Source organism: Megalobrama amblycephala, linkage group LG22, assembly GCF_018812025.1.
Source record: "Megalobrama amblycephala isolate DHTTF-2021 linkage group LG22, ASM1881202v1, whole genome shotgun sequence".
Classification (NCBI taxonomy): Eukaryota; Metazoa; Chordata; class Actinopteri; order Cypriniformes; family Xenocyprididae; genus Megalobrama; species Megalobrama amblycephala.
The window spans coordinates 12,976,371-12,992,186 of NC_063065.1; the positions used below are offsets into that span (position 1 = coordinate 12,976,371).

The 15,816-nt window shown below is 35.6% G+C and overlaps 1 long non-coding RNA gene across 1 annotated transcript; it reads left to right on the plus strand.

Moving 5' to 3' along the window:
• The first annotated feature begins 1,422 nt into the window (after nt 1–1,422).
• Nucleotides 1,423–2,624, plus strand: LOC125257567. The gene is made up of 3 exons (XR_007182417.1): nt 1,423–1,592; nt 1,902–2,060; nt 2,512–2,624. It is a non-coding gene; the product is annotated as an uncharacterized LOC125257567 (long non-coding RNA).
• The last annotated feature ends 13,192 nt before the right edge of the window (nt 2,625–15,816 follow it).

Here is a 15,816-nt window from a genome sequence, read left to right on the forward strand (position 1 = left end):
TTTGTGCTGAAGTGACACCTGGCTTTAGATGTGTCTGATTAGCTCAGTTCTCCAGGCTAATTTCTTTCAGAGAGAGTCTCTTTTTTAACTTTTGAGGCACTTCACCACATCTCCAAGTGATTTCACCTGTTCCTCAAGTGTTACTGAAATCCGAACTACTGCTTCTCTTTTTTTTTTCTTTGTATGATTATGATATCTTAACCTACAGGCCTTCATACTGTTGTAAAAAACGTTAAAAGAACCCAGCCTCAAGTTACATATGATGTTCTGTAAATAAAAATGTGTTGATTTATTTATTTTTCTTTTACCAGCTTCTCAACCTCCAGTTTTTTAGAAAAGTAATAGTAATAGCTAATCTCTCCTCAACAAGCCACACAATTTGACGTCATTCACGTTGCAGTTTATCTCTAGACATTTGTTATAAGTATCACCAAGAATAATAGTAAGACAACATTAATAATTCACACTTTAAATTTATGACGCCAAGTAAATCTAAAACTAGTCTTTTATTTGATTTTATTGTCAGCAATTCAAATAATCATAATTCTCCCTTAATTAATTCTCCCTAATGAATTGTTGTCACTAAAAATAAATATTTTAATATTTTAATATATAATATTATTATACTTCACACGGCTCCAGGGAGATGTAGCATAAGCTTTTTGAACTGCAAGAGTTTTATACTTTCTTTGTAAGTAGAATACAGAAGGTGGTCTGGTGGAAGCTAGATATTTTACTTCATAACTTGTTAAATATGGATTTTTTTTTACACAAATGCATCGCTTCATTGCCATTATAAAGCTTGGATGCATCAGGATATTTATTAATATATTTCCAATTGTGCTCATCAGAAAGAAGAAAGTCATATATATTTAGGATGGCTTGAGGGTGGGTAAAGCTTGGGGTAATTTTCATTTGAAAGCGAACTAATCCTTTAAGCATAAATCTGACACAATTTATAATTTACAAATATTTTGGCAATGCAATGTAAGAAATATAAACTTAATTCAGGGTATTTTATACAAAAACAATTCTTAATATTTTAAATTATTTTGATTTTCAAATAAATGTATCTTGGATTCAAAAAGTTGAGATATTTTTACTGAAAAACAAGACAAGCATACTAGTTAAGTACATGATTTTTGCTGTAAATGTAAATGGGTCATCAGTGTAAATACAATAAATATAATCTAAAAACTGTATATAAATATTATGATATATATCAGATAAAATAAACCAAACTAATGCACATACTGTAGTAGTCACTCTCTTAATCATTAATGTTCATACTGAGCTCCTTGTCCACATGCATCAAAAGATTGATAGTGACAACAGCTGAATATATAGAAGAAGCTATTTTGTGCCTGCAAAGGCAAGGCGAAGGATCCTGTCTTTGCTGGGAAGAGAGTGAGCAGCAAAGCACAGAGAACTTCAAACAGTAAACGTGAGAACATCAAATGTCAAGGGATTATGGCTCTGCAAAACCAAGAGCCTGAGAGAGAGAGAAAGAGAGAGAGAGAGAGACACGACAAGCAGAACAGCAGAGGAAATATCAGCCTCCACATGATGCCAAACCATCGATTGAAATTCAGGTGCTGCTTTGTACTGCTTCTTGGGATTTTACACACATTCAAACCCACATTCCCTCAAATATAAAACAAAAGTGATCAACATCAAATATATAAATGAAAGAGGTCTGTATCTGTTAAAATCAATGATAGCATCAATTTCTTAAAATTGTATTAAAAATATCTATATAGCTTACAAGCTATATCAATGAGCTATTAGAAGGGTCTCTCTCTTACACGTACACAGTTTGCTTCTGCTTTGACCTGGTTTATGGTTACCTGTGGTTATTTTAATCCAACTGCTGTTACACGGCTCTCTTCCGCCCTCTCCAGATGTGAGTCTAGGTTGGAGGGAGGATAAATTTGTCCACTTGATCTCTGACTGGCATACTACTACCTTACCAGAGGGTATCTACTGCTCTGCCCAGAGATATTATCACAACTTCACTCCTCAGAGGAAAAGCACACACACAGTCACAAACTCACAAACAGGTAAGCTAGGCTAGTTAGCATGTAAGAAGTCATTGTAGGTGATTGTGGTCTTCAGCTTTGTACCAATTTATGTATGAAATGCCAGTGTTTTAGGTTAAAGATGGAGTAAACAAAAGCTTTCATCTGAACTGAATGTTCAACATGATAAACTGTGTTTACTGAGGAGTGATGTTGATCTTGCTGACATATAAGCTCTGTTCCAAAACCTAGTGAGCTTCTTCTCTGTCTACATACACAGCTGCCTCCTCCTAATGTCAATAAGTGACCAATTTGTAATGCTCTATGTAGGCAGAAAGAAACACGACACGAATAGAGAGTGATTTCAATAGTTTGATGTTAGCATGTTGCTAAGATAACACTATGCTATGATGTTAATTATTGTGGAAATGTGTCAACACAAGTCTGTTTCTTTGACCTTGTCCACCATCTTGTTTTTTGTTTTTTTCCACAGAGACTATTCCAATGCATTCTAGGATTGCCTTCTCCAGGGAAAGATGCTGGCTTGTAATGTAAAAATGACAGTAAAGTCATTTATAACGTTATAAAAGATTTCAATTTCAAATGAATGCTGTTCTTTTGAACTTCTATTCGTCAAAGAATCCTGAAGAAAATGTTTCATGGTTTCAACAAAATTATTAAGCAGCACAATTGTTTTCAACATTGATAATAATAAGAAATGTTTCTTTAGCAGCAAATCAGCCTATTAGAATGATTTCTGAAGGATCATGTGACACTGAATTCAGCTATGCATCACAGGAATAAATCACATTTGAAAATATTTTAAAATAGAAAACATTTCATAGCATTACTGTTTTACTGTATTTTTTTTGATAAAATGCAGCCTTGATGAGCATAATAGACTTCCTTTAAAAGACATTTAAAATCTTAATGGCCCCAAACATGTTTTGAACGGTAGTGTACAATTTTTAAAATTGTCCCCTCACAGTCCACATTCTTTTTAGGAGTTGCATGCATTAGATTTGCTGCATAGCGGTCCATGCATCTCGCCTCCGCTCTTCCTCTCCCTTCACCAAGCTCATCTCCCTCCATTACAAATTCTCAGCGCTGTGCGGGAAAATGGCCGCCCTGCCTTTGCTGATGTCATAGGGAATCGAGGCGACAGGGGGTCAGCGCTGAGTGCCGGAGCTCTGGGCTCCGTAATGCAGATTAAGATTAAATCCGCGTGGGCGCGGTCGCTGGCAGGCCGGCTCTTCGTTATTAATAGTGTGTTTTAATCAGGCACTGTCCCAGGGCTCTGGATCCTGCAGGACCTCCGGCATCTGTCGGCTCCATAGAGATGTGCAGTGGAAATGAGAACACTTTCCTGAGGGAGAAAAAGAAACGACTGCGGCCCGACATCTGGCACTGTATCTAATCTCCCAGAACTCCTAAAGTACACCGTTTACTTTATTTTGTTTGGTACATATCATTGTTATTTGAATTTATACGCATGGGTTATGGTTTATCAGAGCTGAGCGGAAGTATCACAGCTCTCTCTCTCTCTCTCAATCTGTGACAGGCTGGAGAAGGAGGTGAATGAATTATTAAACTGACTATGAAGTGTTGGGACATTTTCACATTCGCTGTAATGCATGTTGTCCCATTGAGCCCTAGAGATAAACAGTCACCCGGGCTGGCTTGACAAAAATCGACTGTGACTTCCACCTCCCCAGTCAAAACCGGTTTTAGCCTGATTTCAGACACTGCTGCAGCTGGCAATTTCTAGAATAATCTGCAGCTAAGGCTCAGCCCCACCCCCCACCAATCCAGAGGCCCCACCCCCACCACCCCTTCTGCATCCTTTACACCCCCGCTCCCCCCACACCTCCCCCTCTTTCTCTTTTGGCATCAATATTATAGACCGGAGCATCCCTCTTTCTGCTGAATCAAAGCTCTTCTGACCATTGCTGACAGAACATGCAAATGAATGGTGACACAGGGGGAGAGGGCACACTACACACAGAATTTTTGCATCGATTTTGCAATTTCGAAAAGATTTCATATATTCGTCTAGAATTCGATGCGGACAGGAGAAGTAACGCATCAGATAAAAAGCAATAATTATTTTAATAGGAGTGCAGTTTTCGTATTTAACTCTAATAGCAGCTTATACTTTCTTGTTAAATATTCCAGTTAGGTTTATGGAAGTTAAAATAATTTTGCACCAACCAATACACATGTGCATGGTAGTTCTGTAATTTACAATAAAATAAATAAATAAACATTTAAATAAATAAATATAATATATAGGCTACATGCATAGAAAGATGGATGGATGGATGGATATAACAAACAATCAAATTAAAACAAAAACACAAATAAATACAATACATAAAAATGAAATAAACAGTGCTCTTTAGGCAGTTCTAGTTTTCAGGTAGGCCTACCAAAATTTAATCATATAGCCTAAATAACACTGCATAGTCTTCATATCCTTTTTAAAGTTCAAGAGCAGTGAGTTTTTTTTCTTTGTCCTGTTGTTCAGTTAACATTAAAAACGCAGACAGTAGCATGATTATTAGGATGCTGTCACTTTAAAGGTGCAATGTGTAAAATTTGGGAGAATCTATAGACAGAAATGCAATATAATATACATAACTATGTTTTCAGTGATGCATAAAGACCTTACATAATGAACTGTTATGTTTTTATTACCTTAGAATGAGCCATTTCTATCTCATACACCGTGGGTCCCCCCTTCATGTCAAGTCGGCATTATGCGCCGGCTTGTTTCTACAGCAGCCCTAAATGGACAAACACTCTACAGAGCGTGCTTAGTCACTACGTTGTTGTTTTTCGAAATCGATTTTGTTTTTAGAGGCAGCTTGCATCGTCACTATGTTGAATACACATGAAGTAGTAGTAGTAGTCGTCTGGTTTATTAGAAGAAGTTACCATTCTTTGTTAGAAGAAAGTAGAAACCTCATTGCTTCATACAGGTTACTCTCTGCTGTCTCAGACGACATCTTTGTCTTGTGTCGGCCAGACGGCCACCGTAGCTTCTCCGAAAGGGAGGGGTGCGAGGGGTGTGCGCCATTAGTTGTGGTTCGCAACCTCACAGCTAGATGCCGCTAAAATTTACACATTGCAGGAAGGCATGAAAGAGTGCTCAACTTCCAACGCTGAGAGACGCGGCCTTCGGGTCGCGCGCTTCAGATGTTCCCACACAGCGCGTGAGTGATAAATTACCTTTCGCATGTTCCAGAGCTTGAATATTTACATTGAAAAGGCTGAACTTTTCATGATGATAAAGCACTGACCTGTCAACTGTGCAGAGCGTTGTTTACGTTTGTTCATGTTCATGTTGTCACAACATTGCATTGTTAGAATTAAAAAAATTGTTACTGGCCAACTGGCGACTGACACCGTTTCATACACTCGCCAACGCAGATTTTTACTCGCATTTGGCGCTTGGTGAGTGTTAATTTTAGCTTTGCAAGTGTTAATTTTATATATATATAATATGAATCGACATGGATTGTATACAGTCAAACTCATCTTGCATCAGAATAAGAAAACTCATGGAACTTTCCTTTGGTTTCTATGCATTTTTTTTGTAGGCTTAACACAGCAATGGATCAATATTCAGTGCTGATAAAATCCTGACCTCTTTAATAGATCCTGTGTGTCAGTCACATTTGACCGTATGTGTAAGGATGGCCAAAACATGAGCTGGGAGTGATGAGGAAACCTTCATTATATTTAATATTATAGCCATGCCATTCTTGTTATCTTATGGCTTTGTGTTTAGTTTATTTCCTTTCAGGGTTAGTGGATTGTAAGAATTCAATTTCAAGGAACAATAGACTTCCGTGAGACGCTGTTTATGCCTCTGTAAAAAAGTAAAATAGTTATTTTGCTGTAAATAAAAAAGAAAGACTATTGCCAGTGTGCATGGATGAATTTGACACATACATTATGCAGTTTACATTGCGGCTCACATTATAACAGATGCAATTTTCGTTTAGCACAAAGAGAGAGATAGCAGAAGAAAAACTAACAATATGCTTTCTAATTAAATGGAACCTCTTTAGGGAAATGAGGGAACGTAGTGTTAACAACCTTATGCCTGCGCTAATCACCGTGGGTTATGCATGCGACTAATTATGAACTTGTTATAAGGGCCTCTGCTCATGCCACATGAGAGGGAGCATAACGAGAAGATTTCGAATCCAACTGATGTCTTCATATTGTTTTAATCCCACTATTTATCAAACTGAGGTGCTTGTTGTGGATTAAATAGCTTGCTTTGTCATCAGCGCTCAGCGAGGAAAGTCATATCACGCAAATGAATGCGTAATGCGCAAACTAATGCATTAAGCTTAACGTAGGCCCTGCTGCAGGGTTGTGACGGGAAGGAGTCAAAGAAAGGTTTCGACTGCAAGAACCAGGGTCTAAATGAAATTTCAGGTAAAAATTTCCCCCTCAGAAAGTCCCTGCTCACGAGGTAGTACTTTTTCAAAGTTCAGGAACTTTCGGGGGTGGGACTTGGGCGCTGAACATGTTGATTGGTTGACTCCACGCAGCATTTTATTTCAACCACCATTTTTAAAAGTCTGTTGTGGTGTGTGCAGTAAGACTTGTTTGCTATTCGAATCAACAATGGAGTTTAAAAAATATGGCCAATGAACTGACGACGAGGTTCAGGTGTTATTAATATGCGGAGGACGAAATCCAGCTGCAACTGTAAAGTCGCGTGCAGTCCTACGTCACCTGGCTAATTTGCCTAATCTTCACGGTACTTTAAACTGCGATGGAAATGGAGACAGCAACAGGTTTGGGGGGAAAAATGTTCCTGGGATAAATTGTTCCGGGTAATTACAGTGGAAATTAGGCTAAAGCTAATGTAGCTTTCCATTTTACAATTATGCAAAAAATCAAGGCAGCGGCTATTTGCACTAAGCGATAAATAGCACTAAGTGTAAATAGCAATTAGATGCTATTTACACTAAGTGAAAATAGCATATTTTATTAGCGATAGATGCTATTTACACTGAATGCAAATAGTTGTAGACACTATTTACACTAAGTGAAAATAGCAATATATTCTACTGACACTAAGTGACAATAGCAGCATTTTCTTGGCAATATGCTATTTACACTAGGTGAACCGATAGATTCTATTTACACCATGTAAAAGTATCAGTTCTTTGCAATAAGAGTAAATAGAAATTAGATGCTATCTATACTTTATATAGGCAGATACTATTTGCTTCTCAGTATTTTTGTACATTAACAGGATGCAATAATATCATAGAGTGTAAATGATTATATTTATTAAAATTATTAAAAGGATGCTGCCTTACTGGGAGAATAAAAACCTTCCTTACACCTTCCCCTACCCAATAAACCTCGTTCGCAGTTTATTTCCACTTTTAGAACATTATTTTAATTTTTATCGAAAATAAATGTTATCTCGCCAAAAGGCGGATTCGAGCCAGCGTCAATCGCGTTAAAAGCCAGGTCTGTGAGCCTTACTCGCTACTGCTGCACCACTGAAGACATTGAATTCTATGTGTCTTTTTTTAAACTTGAGTGGTCCAACCAGACATTGGTGGGCGGAGCTAGTGTAAATAGCATTTGCCAACAAGGGACGCTATTTGCACTTTTTGACACTCCAAAAAACTCAAATGCAAATTGTATAGTATTCAGTTTAGTATAACTGCATTGCAGCATGGACACGAAATCCCTAACAAAGTGTCTAACACATCTTATCCATGCTATGCTGCAAAAATAGAAGAGGTCGTAAAGCTGCTTCTTTAATAGATTAGCATCTTGAGGTTCTCTTTTGTTAGAGGCAAAATTGTCTCACATATATTCTCTTTCCTCACATATATTCTCTTAAAGGCTGGGAGGTAGATTTATCATTACACTGAGGTGATCACGTCTTTATGAGTCAGATTCAATAAGATGAAAATGTAATAATACCTAGCAGCAAGCAGCATGGTGTAGTTACGCTGCATGAGAGATAGTGTGAATGTGTTTGTGTGTGTAAGAGCCGAAAAAAGAAAGTAAATAATGGTGAGTTGTTCAAAGATGACTCTTAACTTTTTTCTCTTGCACATTCCTGGTTTTTGTTGTGAACGGACGATGTTAACCCGCAGCTATATATCTATTTAAACATTGTTTTAGCAAACTATCATAATTTCGGCTCCATTCTGGAATGTAACACCCACTTTTCAAGATCCAGTCAAATCCTGGATGAATAAAATCAAATCCTTCATTTTGCATGTTGAATATTTAATTTCAGTGTGAAATATGTCACATTATGTAAGTAAAATACAGACAAATTTCATATTAGATATAAAAGAACCAGGATGAATGTAGATGAGAAAAAGGATAAGTGCATATACAGTACAGTGCACAAAATTATGAGCAAAAATATTAATTATAGGGGCAAAGGACCTTATTTAAACATTGATAGCTGCTATAAAATTCGGCTGGCTTATTATCAGTGGACTTTTTTTGTTAGTTTAACTAAACCAATGTTGATTAAGTATTATTTTACTTCCTTTCATTAAAGGTTGTGCAATTATGGGAATTCTGTTCATTTGCAGATAGTAGACAGGAATAAAAATTGCCTGATTTGTATTTAAAATGAAAAAGTGTTAAAAAGCATTGCCCTATCTACTCTATTTTCATTATCTCCATTCATACTCCACTTTGTTCTTACATTCCTTAGATCTTATCCACCTATCTATTTAAGCTTTCATGTTTCTAATTATTGATGTCGTCTTTATTTAAGGAAGTTTTATTCCGCTATTCAAATCTTTTCTTGTGGCTTTACTGAACTTTACAGGAACATGTCCAAAGGGTTCGACGAAAAAATTCTTCTGCAGAGCACAAAAAAATGTATATAACTGTTTTTGTGCATACAATGAAAGTCAGTGGGGTCCAAATGAACATTAGACCCAGTGACTTTCATTGTATGGAATAAATAAATAAAAAAAACTAAAGACATTTTTCAAAATATCTTTTTTTGTGCTCTGAAGAACAAAGACATACAGGTTTGGAACAACATGAAAGTGAGTAAACGATGACAGAATTTTCATATTTGGGTAAACTATCTTTTTAAAGACATTGACATGTGGTAACATATTTTCACTGGCAGTAACCGCCTTGTCGATGAACTGGACTTGTAATTCTTTGTTAAATACGACTGATTACAAATATAATGCATTGTCTTAATCCCTAAAGACCTTCTGCTCAGTTAATAGCCAAAACAAAAAGAAAAAAAAAAAATCATCTTAATTCCACCATCTGCATGAATCATGCATGATGGGAGTCTGTGGGTTTGTGGCCTTTGGCTTTAATTAAGGTTGCGCTGTTGGCCTAATGCGCACGTGCCAGACACGTTCCCTCCACTCAATCGGGCGAAATCTCACAACTCTGAAGCTTAAGATGTTAGTGGCCTGTGGGTGTCAAAGTTAATGCCCATGATGTTTACAAATTGGCTGGAGAATTAATGGAGACTGGGATAGTCAATTGGTTCTTTGTAGGGTCTGCTGGAAGCAGGACAGGCGTGTTTGGTTTACTTTTAGGCACTTGTCCCAGTAATTGGCGACAGCCTGACAGGACCATTCTTGCAGCGTGGGGCCGAGTATAATACTGGGGTCTGCCTTTCTGCCATTCAATGGGTTGCAGTAGTGGATGCCATGACTCAAAGAGCAAATTCACTCACTCCAGAGGCACAGCACACAGATGGCTTGTAATGCAATTTTTTGAACCTTCACTGATTGAATTCATCTGCAGAATTCCTAAACGCTTGTTGTACTGTGTTTACTGCTTAAAGTTACTGGCATCAGGTTAGAAGCAAGACATGTTCTAAAATCACTGATTTAATTTTCCCTAAGTCCACAACTAATTTAAAAATTATATTAAAAATATAATATATTAAAAAATAAGATAAAATAAAGCTACATTATTTATTAATAATAATATATTTAACAGAATATTAAGAATAAATATTATAGTATTATTATTATATTATTATTTATTATTATTAGTATTTTTTATATTTATTTGTATGATATATGCACACATATATGTGTGTGTGTGTGTGTATATATATATATATATTAGGTATTAAAGAAGGTATTAAAGGCAGAACCCCCAATCAGTATCGGCAGGCAGATATCACTCTGAATAATCGGCTATCGGTATCGGTGGAGAAATTTAGTATCGGTATATATATATATGGAGAAATATATATACCGATACTAAATTTCTCCACCGATACCGATAGCCGATTATTCAGAGTGATATCTGCCTGCCGATACTGATTGGGGGTTCTGCCTTTAATACCTTCTTTTAAATTAATGATAATTTCAATAAAAACTTTATTCTCTCCATTTCATCAGCTTGTTTCAGAGTAACTGGTATCAGTTATAAACATAAACACATTACTCAAGTTAATATTAACACACATTAACTAAATTCTGAAGATTAAATGAATATTTCTTAATTTTCTGAATGTTATTCATTCATATAATTACTATTAATATTGAACATCAAACTGGTTTCCTTAGCATTTTTTTTTTAACACAAAGCCCAAATGCAGTACATTTTCCTGCCCTCTTTTAACTGACAGGATATATCGGCCCTGACTATCGGCTGTTTTTAAACCATTGGCCGATAATGTGAAATTTTGCTTTTATCGGCTGATACCGATTATTGGCTGATATATCGGTGCCTCTCTAAATATATATATGCATATATATATATTGGAACCACTAAGATTTTTAATGTTTTTAAAAGAAGTTTCGTCTGCTCACCAAGGCTACATTTATTTAATTAAAAATACAGTAAAAAACAGTAATATTGTGAAATATTATTACAATTTAAAATAACTGTGTACTATTTAAATATATTTGACAAAGTAATTTATTCCTGTGATGCAAAGCTGAATTTTCAGCATCGTTACTCCAGTCTTCAGTGTCACATGATCCTTCAGAAATCATTCTAATATGCTGATTTGCTGCTCAATAAACATTTATGATTATTTTCAATGTTGTGTACTTTTTTTTTTCAGGATTCCTTGATGAATAGAAAGTTCAAAAGAACAGCATTTATCTGAAATACAAAGCTTCTGTAGCATTATACACTACCGTTCAAAAGTTTGGGGTCAGTAAGAATTTTTATTTTTATTTTTTTGAAAAGAAATTAAAGAAATGAATACTTTTATTCAGCAAGTATGCATTAAATCAATCAAAAGTAAAAGACATTTATAATGTTACAAAAGATTAGATTTCAGATAAACACTGTTCTTTTGAACTTTCTATTCATCAAATAATCCTGAAAAAAAATATTGTACACATTAAATGTTTCTTGAGCAGCAGATCAGCATATTAGAATGATTTCTGAAGGATCATGTCACACTGAAGACTGGAGTAATGATGCTGAAAATTCAGCTTTGCCATCACAGGAATAAATTACTTTGTGAAATATATTCAAATAGAAAACAGTTATTTTAAATTGTAATAATATTTCACAATATTACTGTTTTTTACTGTATTTTTAATTAAATAAATGTAGCCTTGGTGAGCAGATGAAACTTCTTTTAAAAACATTAAAAATCTTAGTGGTTCCAAACTTTTGGACTGTACTGTATATATATATATATATATATATATATATATATATATATATATATATATATATATATATATATATATATATATATATATATATATATATATATTACCAGATTAGCTGGTTGAAATGACAAATTCTTTAACAAACATATAATCAACATGTACACAGTAGCTCTAAATCAACTCCATTAGTAGGCTGCACACACAGCTGAATATCACATCCCACAGGAAGAAGGCAGAAAGATCGCACACCAAGAGAGATTGGCCCATTTCAGATTTCACGGATGGCCTCACAGGACACATTTCATGTTCAAACCCTATGTGAGTCACACCTTATCAAAATTACATCTAAATGGTTGTATTACCTTGATACATGCCTTACATGTGAATACTCAAAGATCTATGATTCAAAAACGTACATTTTGAAGGTATGCTGTAAGAAAAAGCCTGTTTTCCAATCTAAAGAAACATGTACAAGGGATCTAAAATGGCTCTCTGTGTCTGCTGTCTGTAATTACTTCCTGTCTCAATGGCCCGCCTAACCTCACTGCCAAGGTCTCCATCCTTCAGTTTCCAATCACCATGCTGTATATGTGTGATGGTGAAAGATCATGTCCTTAGTTAGATGTCTTTCTGCTATATAAAGGACGAAACCTTCAACCGAAAAAGCAGACCGGCCAATCAGCCTGTAGGGCATATGCTATACATAACAGCAGTTATTGTGCATAGATGGATTGCAGCTAATCTGACTGAGTGCTGGCACATGCAAAAACAACACCTGCTGCTCCACAGCAGATGCATGCATGCCTCTGCATGCAAACGCTCGGGCATAATGAAATTAATTCCCCAGCACGCAATAAGCTAAAATTGCATTATGGCATTTCTTACATTTAATCTAAAGAGCATGAAATGAAATGGAGTCAACTCCAAGGAAATAATGAGACCTGGCTCGTTTTGAAACAGGCTGTATCGGAATCCAATCAAGGTAAGTGTGGCAGCAGCTGACACAGACAAACCCAACCAGGGCCTGATCAATCTGTTCTTCACCACATCGTCCTACTGTATTGCGCAGTGGAGTATTTGAACAGGATGTAATTAATGAAAGACATCGGTCTGTGTCATTAAAATCTGGTTAGATGATGTTCATCTTTGCCTTGTTAGATATTTACGCTCGACTGGAAAAGGGAAATGAATGAGAGGCAGCAAGAGAAATGAACCACTGCAGTGACTTCTCTGAGGCCTTTGATAAATAATTTACAACCCCACTGCTCGTACCATGGCCCTTAGACCCTTTGCAAAACCAGCCGATCTCTCTCTCTCTCTCTCACACACACAAGACTCACTCACAAGACCATTGGACTTATTTGGAGACCCCTATCGAAAAATCATTTCATTATTAAGCTATAAATCATCACTGTTAGTGAACTGCTATGGTCTGAAAGCATTTGGGTTTATTAAATCGCACAATTATTTATAAAAGCATTTGCTACTCCTATACATAATGCATGCAAAAGAAACTGAATAGTCGTTAATAAGTCTAGGAAATTGTAAAACTATCCATAAACTATTACGATTATTTCTAAAACAGTGTTCATCTTAAAAGCAGATGTATGTTCAAAAGTTTGGGGTGTCAGGTTTTGTAGAGGGATGAGGCGAGGACTCAAACACAGAGATTAATGGGCTTTTATTATTTCAAAAAATAAACAAAAACAAACAAAAACTTTCCACAGAAGGGGAAAACTAAGGGGCCGTTTATATAACACCATAAGAAAACTTTTTATTTAGCCGTTCATTTACTCGACAATGGCGTTTTGGGGGCCTGAAAATGCAAACTTTTGAAAACGGGTTTCACAGTAAAACACTACTGTTATCGTTTCTGCGTAAACTACAAAAATGCGAATTTGTGAAAATGGTGATGTCATGCACATGTTCAGTCTATGGGCCCTATAATACACCCGGCGCAATGCGACACAAGGCGCAGTGCAAGTGTGTTTGCTAGTTTGCGTCCGGCGCCGTTCGCGTTTTCCCGTTCAGCGCCACGTCCTTAAATTAGTAAATGCATTTGCGCCAGTTAGTGCGCCCATGGGCGTGCTGGTCTAAAAAAGAGGTGTGTTCAGGCGCATTGCCGGCGCATTGCTATTTTAAGGAGCTGAAAATAGACTGCGCCATAGACCAACTCAAACCTGGTCTAAAGTCTAAAGTCAATGGCGCAATCATTTTTTTTGTTAGAGCGCGTTGGTAGAAACTGCGCCTCTGGGCGCGTTGACTTTGCTTATTACACACAGGGATGCGCATCACACAAACATGCCAAATATTAAAAACAAAAGGATTACAGTGTAAAAGAATATTATTGTGTAGGCTACATAAATATAAAAATGTAATGATGAATAGTCATTGCGTGTATTAGAATTAGGCTCCCTATTTTAAATTCAGCCTATTACTACTTATAATGATGAACGAAATTGGCTAATTAATTAAACAATCGTGCCAATACACACGCATATATATTAACTGACTCATCGCGCGGAGCTATTTGAAAGCCTGCATCCAACGCAGACGACTGAAAGATTGACTGGCCACTTAACAAATTCCGCCATGTAAATAGCAATCCGCCATGGCGCGAGTGCATCTCGCTCTTAAAGGGAATGGGAGATGACACTCTGATTGGTTTATTGAACGTTACGCCCATTACTCATTAAGAGAATAGGGACAACCCATTTCAAAAATGCGCCCCGGCGCACGGACCGTTTTTCCGTCGTTAAAATAGCAAAAGTGGATTTGGACATACCCTGAGTGCACCTGCGCCGTGCGCTTTACACTTTGCGTTTAGATCATTAAAATAGGGCCCTATATGCGCGTAGTGTTTCTTTACAAAGTGACATCGCCAACTACTGGCCTGGCAGCAAAATTCAGCATTTTTAGTCGTTTTCGCGGATCTGTGTGAACCGGGATCATTTTGACAACGCTGTCGCCTGTACGTGAAAAACTCAAAGGAAAAACTTTTCCATTTTTATTACATTGTTGTCATGTAAACATACCTAAAGCCATGTGCTCACACAAAACAGAAACCTGACACGGCACTGTAAAAATGAATTGTTGGTTTAACTTAAAAAGTAAGTTACCTGGTTGCCTTAAAATTTTGAGTTCATTGAAATTAAAAATTTGAGTTAATACAATGAAGGCGATTGATTTCATGAAAAAAACTCAAAATATTATGTTATCTGAACCACATTAATTATCTAAGTTGATTTGACAAAAGAAAAAATGTGATAACAAATCATGAAAATAATTTTAAAAATAAAACTACTTTTTATAAAAAATGTTTTTTAAAGAAATCTCTCAACAAGGCTGCATTTACTTAATCAAAAATACAGTAAAAACAGGAATATTATGAAATATTATTACAATTTAAAATAACTAATTTCTATTTTAATATATTTTAAAACATCATATATTCCTGTGAAGATAAAGCTAATTGTCAGAAGTCCATTTTATCCAGTCTTCAGGCAATATGCTGATTTGGTTCTCAATGAATATTTCTTATTATTATCAATGTTGAAAACATTGTGCTGCTTAATATTTCTGATGAATTTTTTTTTACGATTCTTTAATAGAAAATTTTATTTGAAATGTAAAAGACTTTACTGTTACTTTTGATTAAAATTTATCAATCCTTGCTCAATAAAAATATTAAGTTTCCTACAAAAAGAGAAAAATCTTACTAACCCCAAACGTTTGAACGGTAGTTTGGTTTGCAATGTAATTTGATGAATATGGTTAAAATTGCAGTACTTGTATAAATTAGGCCTATTTTTATTTGCCTGTGCAACTCTTGAGATTCTGATGCATGTACTTACTGCAGGAAAATCTATTTGACAATATACAATATTGATTATTATGGATTATTGTCCAAGACTCTGTGACTTCCAAGGGGGCTGCAGAATAACTAAAATGATTTAAATAAGTTGTATTAAAATAATCAAACCCTTTAGATGCTAAAAAAAAAAAAAACACCAAACCAAACAAAGATGAACAATATTTAATCTTAACAACTGTTGTTTTTATTAAAGAAAAATACAACAAAATAATAAATAATATTTAAATAAAAATATAAATAATAATAAATAATTTTATTTTATTTAACTTTAAAAATAGTTTAAAAA